Here is an 8081-nt window from a genome sequence, read left to right on the forward strand (position 1 = left end):
TGGTGCTCGACTGCTGACCCGAAGGTCGCGGGTTTGAATACTCGCCGCGGCGACCGCACTTCGATGGAGGCGAAATGCCAGAAGCCCGTGTGCTTAGATTTATGGGCACGTTAAAGTATCCCAGGTGGTCAAAATTCCCGGAGCCCTCAACGACGGCGTCCCTCGTAATCATATCTTACTTTTGGGACGAAAACCCCCAACAATTATTGTTTTGATTATTAGTCAGATAGACTGCAGCCTGTCGATAATCTTTGGTTTTAAGTTGAACAGTGCACTCAGAAAACAGTCTATAGAACGCTGATTACGACTATATGTATGCTTATTCGTAAAATTACGCGTATACGTTAAAACAAACACATAACACATTTAAAAACTCACACTAAAAAACACTCTCTCGCTATGACCCAACAACATGGGGCGTCCATGTCCTCATTATTATCAGATTATTTTTTAAATAGTAAATAGCTTTCGTAAAGCTGTCATTTCTTGGTGAAACTACGCACTCTACGGCTAGCTTAACCATGATCAATGAACAGTAAAACACACCAAATACTCCATATTATTCAATATCAACGGTTCTTAATTTTTCAACTCAACGGATGATCCACGAACACTGAAACAGTATGCATCGCCTGTTGCTCAGCCCTCCTATGGCGTGACGGGATAAGGGGAAGCCGTTTAGGATATTCGGTGCATGTAGCAAGCAAATTGAGTATTGGAGTGTGGCATGCTGGACATAAAGGCAGATAAGATATGGTTGCATACAACCATACCTTATCTGCCCTCATGAAAACACTTTTATGAAAATGGTTGCGCACCGGAGGTGCCCCAGGTACATTGCAGATGACGTGCAAAGACACGTGGGGAACAACGCAAGAATGGAGAACTACTGCAAGTGCTGCGAACAACTGTATAGCTCCGGAAAAATGAACTTGCTTTTCCTTCAGAAGCCATTTTATAAAACATGAATTAGGGCTGGAGTTGCTTCCGCCTCATCTTTGACGTGTGTTAATTAGAAATTTCTGTATTCCTTCTTTCTGACCCTTTCGACAAACGCACACTCGTCCAACGTATACATCGTCCCCTGAACTCCTGTTTCGCTTGAATCTAGTCAGTGAGCAACGCGTAATCTATTTCTCTTGCCTTTTACCTACCACGTTATCCAGTTCTAACGTGATTATGTGCAGATGACAGATATGTCTCTCCCAGCCGGCTTCAGGGCAGCATTCCTGGTTGACACATTAGTGTCGTCATCGTCCCTGCGACAGCGTCATTGCCAGTCGGCCTGCTCAGAGAGTACACCGAAGACTATTGCACTTATGAAGCGCATTCACCCACACGCGTGATATCAGTGGCTCCAGCATGGCCAGGATGCGGCCGTCGCCTGTCGCCCGCTTTCCCGTCTTTCGCTGGCGTGGGAGCCAAGTGCATATATAGCTTAGAAAGAATGAAACAAGGGAAGTGGAAATGTCGAGGTGACTTCGAAAAGTCGAGAAAGTTCCTCAGACTCGCAATGCAAAAGCAACTCGTGCCCTTAGAACACGAACATACTGTAAGAGGAAACACCACGTATAAGGGTACATCGATAAAGTGATACGAAGGCGACGTACGTGACGTATATGCCTCCGTGGTGGCCGGTCGTAGTGGCAATGTCCGGGCGAACAGAGCTGTTTGTATAGAGCGATATCAGTTGCTCTTTGACGTCGTGAGAGCCCAGGGCCTGTTGCACCGCGGTTGCTGCAGCGTCAGGTTTCAACCCTTCGACACTCCGTCCACGAGAAAATCTGTAACGAGTCTGAAATGCCTTCGCCGTAAGAAAGCCATGCAAACCTCAGAGGGTGCGAGTCATGGGTTATTAAACAGGATTTACAGCTCGCGAAATCTCGTCAAGAAGATTACAAGAAAGTTAAGGGAATATAACCGAAAGTTATATGTATATTGTTAAGAAACTAATGGTTATTAAAAAATATTACATGACTTCGGATGTTGGTATCTGTGCATAAGAAAGGTTAGGCCTATAGCGTGACAAACTAGTAGTGACAAGTTTGCAGAGTGACACAAACACGCAAACGTCACTTAGATCTCCGGATATGCGCATTCAATCAGTCTGGTCATAAAGCTTCATTAAGGCCTGTATAGTTTTTCGAAATATTCATAGACTTCCAGTTGGACGGCATCGAAATCTATACTATAGCACACTTTAGCTCATTACAAACCCGTCGTGGAAACTTAGCGGCCATGATGTGGCGCTGGTCAGCTCGAGGACGCGGGCTCATTTCCGGCCATGCGACAGCCGCATTTGGACGGGGCCCAAATGCAAAAGACACCCGTGTACTTTGATTGAGGTGCTCGTTGAACGTCATGGGGTCGAAATTGTTAAGGAGTCACCCATTACACAGCGTGCGTCGTAATCATGTGTCATGGTTTTGGCAAGTAATACCCCGGAATTAAAAGCCTTTGCGACACGCCGTCTTCGTTTGGAGACGGGGCTTAATTTTGCCATTTCTGCTCAGTAATTTTGCCATTTCTGCTCAGACCAAGAACACTAAGCTCATGGTAAATCAAGCATTCTTGTTACCTAAAGCTCCTTTATGTACTGTTCCGGTTGAAACATTTCGCTACACATGATCGCTTTGGTGAATTGGAATTTAAGAATTTTTGTTTAAGAATTTGGACGTGAGGCGTTTCGGTAGGAATTTAGTAGTATTTTTTTACCTTTTTAGGAATGTTTACCGCTAGCACATAACTATAGTACGTAGTTGATGATGGGTAGTTGATTAAATTTTAAGCAGGAATGTAGGACGACTGGCTGTACAATAATTACATAATTATTTACATTTTATATGCAATTAGTCGTTCTGAAATAGACTAACTTATTCTAACACTTTCTCTTGCTTTAATTTGGGTCTTCAGAACCTTGGCATGTAAATTTCACCTATTTATAAGCAGTCAATCACAACGCGTGCCTCAAAGGGATAAATTAGTTTACTATTGCTCTAAAATGCCCATTTAAGGTATGCACTGCCTCTCAAGTGACGCACAGTCGTCGAACTAATCTGCATTGTCGGTACGACGTCTCCACGGCGCACCTTCTTCCTGCGTGGCAGTATAGCTCTTGTTTTTGTCCCGGCAGCAGGACCGGACGTCTGTGTCTATCGCGCAAGTTACCGTCTCACACCCAGCTTCCATTTCAGGCGTTCGCACAGAGAGCGGCACTCGTTGGCCCGATCTCTGTAAGAAGCAACAGAATGCATGCAAGAAAGTTCGCCTTCGCGAACAAAGCACCGTTTATGGGCATTCATCGCTTAAAGCGAGGGGGCGATCTTTCCGATGCCACGGCGTTCTGCTACCTACGACAACGGGGCTGTACAGCCGAACACTAACTAGGTCGTGGGTGCGATTCATGGCCTGAAGTTTCTTGAAATCGTGGAATTCATTCCACACACACCACACACACACACACACACCACACAACACACACACACACCACACACACACACACACACACCACACACACCACACACCACACACACACACAACACACACACACACACACCACACACACACACACACACACACACACACACACACACACACACACACACACACACACACACACACACACACACACACACACACACACACACCACACACACACACACACACACAACACACACACACACACACACACACACACACACACGAACACACGAACACACACACGCACACACACACACACACACGCACGCACACACGCACACACGCACACACACACACACACACACACACACACACGCACGCACGCACGCACGCACGCATACATGATGCTTTTGGACGTGGCAGTTTTGACTGGAAAGGGGGCGCTGTTTTGTGCGCTGTAAAAACGAGCGGTCGTCGCAGTTAAAGGGGCCCTGCCACACTTTTCCAAGTGACCATCGAATGGCTTCACTAAAGGAGTTTATCGCCTCCTGAATCGACCGCCGCAGAAATTTTTAGTCCGTCAAGTACAAGCGAAGTTACAAAGATTTGTTGCGCGTCGTAATTGCTTTCTCTCTTTTCTCGCTTGACGAACGCGCAGGAATCTAAGCAGGTAGGGATGGCCAGGGGAAAAGAAGTTATGTCGCGCGCGCGTCGTGACCTTGAGCACTTTTTTATTATTTTTTTTAGTTTTTTCGAACGCGCGGCTTTCAGTGTGATTGCGAGCGGGCACGTGGCGTCCCCTCGCGGCGGCAACGGTAACTATGCAGCTCATAATGCTCAAATCAGCCTGTGGCCCGAAGTGTGAGCATATGGTGCGATCATTTGGGTATATGGCATCGTTTGTAGAAAGAAGGGGGAACAATTTCTAGCGTTCTTTGAGAATTAATTCTAGGCCGCGTGCTGAGCTGTAATGTTAGGATCGCGCCTTCTCGGGAGCCTCGACTACCGATCGACTACGCCTCTTCGTTGTAAGTACAGCGCTCGTCCATGCAGCGTATACCGTGTTTCCGTCGTCCTCTTCTTTTTGCGCTGTGTTTCCCCAGTTAGGCATCTACCAACGCGCCCAAATCAGCCTTGCTTCCTTTAATTCGGTATAGATTGAATGTCAAATATATTTCGCACACTAGCCCTTGAAAACAGCCTTTTTTTGCCGTTGATTTAAAGCAATCGTTGACATACCATGTTTCACTGCATAAGTCAGCTTCTGTCATTGCACGGTTCGTTAGGCAGTATACCATCCTGAAGATCGCCAACTCGTCATATCAGAGGCAAACATTCAGGATTCTTCGGAGCATGCGTGGGCGTTAATTGCGAATATATAATTTCAAATGCCAGTCTTTGCAGCCCGTAAGCGTCCTCCTAACGTAAAGTGAATATTCGCATCGACAGCAGCGATCGCAGAGGAAAAAAAAAAGGGACGAAAAACACTTATTATCTGCTTACGAAACTGTCACTGAAGTTAGTGCCACTATTATATATATATATATATATATATTATATATATATATATATATATATATATATATATATATATATATATATATATATATATATATATATATATATATATATATATATATATATATACATATATACGGAAAGAGAAAAATGCATTAGGTTATACAATCGGAGACTAGGCTTCCTGCAATACATAACGAGACGCAGTGTGAAACGCGCATTAATTTACCTTGATGTTCTTAGTCCACTGCAGTGTTCTTTCCCCCCATTGAAGCGTTCGGCACCTCACGTGGTATTGTTGCTCTGCCTCCGGGATCGGTCCACCTTTCTCCGATCGGTGATGTCACTTGATGACGTTGTCATGTGACCTCATAAAGAGAAGTCATCGTGTTTCGGCACGATGACGCCATAATGATGCCACACAATCTGACGATCTGCGACTTCATGATGGCTTCAGATTGTGACGTCACCGCATGACGTCATTATTGACGTATGTCACTCGGGTTTTTGTGCCACTTCATTCGCCTGCCGCGTTTCGCTCGAGGAACCGCGCAACGAGACACTCAAGGTTTTCGCCTTAAAGAGGTACTGAAGTTTGGTGTGGCGTTCTTTTTTTTTTTTTTTGCTGCATTATGTTGGTGGAGACCTATTAGTCATAACACAGCACATCGCTTACTGCAGCGCGCCATAGTAAGTAATTAGTCTGTTTATTACCAACCAGTCTCAGTTTCGGCTTGGTAGATCTACGAGAACGACAAGCCGCCGTTAGAGTCACTGTATATGCTATCTTCAGGTAGCAGAGTTGCGCATAGGTCTGGCTAGCAACCACAGCTATGCGGCGAAGCTGCACTCTCTTTTTGCAGGCAACATGCCTACCGCGTCGCCGATTGACATGCTTGGCGTGTCGAAGACCGGTGATTAACTTGACTGTCGATGACAAGTATCAATCCAGTTCACTGCGGCGGTGGCGTCAAAAAATAAATTGGCCCGAGCGTCAGCTTCTCCGCAACGCATGGTTGCTCGCCGCGTTGGAAGACAGATGCGCCTCTGCTACCTAAAGGTAGCATATACAGTAACTCTAGCCGCCGTGTGCAACTACCGCCATCTAGCGTGTGAAACGGCACGCAGAACTGTGACGCACTTCCGCGTTGCCTGCATGGTCTTTCGCATGCGGCATGTGCAGCGCGATGTCGTTGTCGTCATCGTCATCAACGTCACCTGGTGGCAGAGACATTCTTGAGGCTTCCATACTTTGCCGCGGGCACGGACTCGCGAGGAGCCGCCGAATAGTAGCCTGCTGGCCAGGGGCGTAGCCAGAAATTTTTTTCGGGGGGGGGGGGGGGTCAGCCATACTTTATGTATGTTCGTGCGTGCGTTTGTATGTGTGCGTGCCTATATACGCAAGCAAAACTGAAAAATTTCGGGGGGGGGTTGACCCCCCCCCCCTGGCTACGCCCCTGCTGCTGGCGCAAGCGCGGCAAAAGTGCAATGGCTATGACGTCATGATTTAGTTGGGCACCTCGAGCTCGGCCGCAGTGGTGACGTCGCGGAAGTTTTCGGGTCCCCTTCAGGTCGCTTTTCATGATGTCAATGTCACAAGGTGCGCCGTAGGATCGGGCACGCGAACTTCAAAATTAATATATAAACTGCCTTCTGAGCTGTATTCACTGTTCAGATTTGGTAGATGATATACGCATGTTCACGAGAGTCGATCCTGCAGGCTACCTCAGCCGCGACATTTGGTGTAAGTACCCCTTTAATAACATTAACAGTCTAGCATATATCCTAGTAATCCCAAGCGAACACACCATCAAAGGTAAAAACAATATTCTTTGCCGAATATCATGTCTGAGTGAAATCTGTATGCGAGTTGTAGTTTAACTGAAAGGAAAACCTGGCTCCAGCAGAAACACGTGGCGTACCGACGCGACTTCCTGCTATTTCTTTGTGTATACTGCGGTGCAGCGTACATAAGTACACTGCGATAATTTTGCTTTTATTCTTACTTCAGTTTTATAGGTCATCGTGAGCACCTGGTGACGAAATTATCAGGGGACAATGTGAAAAATTTTCACATTTACGAAGAGTCCCGAATCGATTCGAAGACCGAATCCAATAGGACACCATTCGGTTCGCTTCTCGAAGGCATCGAATGTTCTCACTTGCCTATACTTCACCAAAGGAAACGATATAATATATGAATATTCGTACGAAGCCAAGAGAGGTACCAAGAGCATATGCTGGGAAATATTTATCCTGTCTTCTAATTACACTGGGGGAACGGGGGAGGGAGAGGTTCGACACCCTCCCTCCCTTTCTTAGGCTGCATTCCCCAGCAGCCCCAATTCACGGCTGCATTTTGTTCTAGACACGCAGTATAATGGTGGAACGAACCTTGCACATACATTCATGTGTGGTTCGTCACCATCATGTCTCCTGCGATACACATATATTGATCGCAATCATGACAAAGTCGTTTGTCTATCTCACTCTCAATGCACTGTCGGGCAGTTAGTCCAGCTTGACTCCCCCACCCCTCTCCCGTGCAATTAGGAGACATAAGGCTCTTCTAGTCGTATAGTACCTCAGCTGCGAGTAAGCGCAACCCAACCCCCCTCATTTCTATAGGCATTCGCGTTTCTTTGCTACAGAGGCATGCAGCGGGAATTGGAGGTTCTTTATAGCTCGAAGTCACGCCAGCTGCCGACACACTACGCGTTTGAAGAGCTGCAAGAGACGGCTACAGTATTCAGGCGCCGCAATAGACGCCTTTTATCGTGAGACACCTGTGGCAGCGGGTGTAAACGAACCTGATTCGAGACACGTTTTCAGCCGTCCATAATGAGCCGTCGCCGATGAAGCTTCCTCGCTTAGCTTGCAGGTGTTCTGTAGTGGCACGTTAAGGTGCAGCCAACAGTAATAGAGCTTGAGGTGAAGAGGGTATGTAGCTAAATTTTCGTTTCCCGCGAACAGCGGACCCTGAAAGTGTACTACATCTATTTGCTCCGAAATTGATGTTTTTCGGAAACCATGCAGAGGAATATTAAAAAAAAAAGTGCGGGTGCCCGTATCAATTTATGAATTCATGTCTGCACAATGGCACATCTATCACCGGTCAGGCTTTGTGAATAGTTGTTGCATTG

This window comes from Rhipicephalus sanguineus, chromosome 6 (assembly GCF_013339695.2).
Source record: "Rhipicephalus sanguineus isolate Rsan-2018 chromosome 6, BIME_Rsan_1.4, whole genome shotgun sequence".
Classification (NCBI taxonomy): Eukaryota; Metazoa; Arthropoda; class Arachnida; order Ixodida; family Ixodidae; genus Rhipicephalus; species Rhipicephalus sanguineus.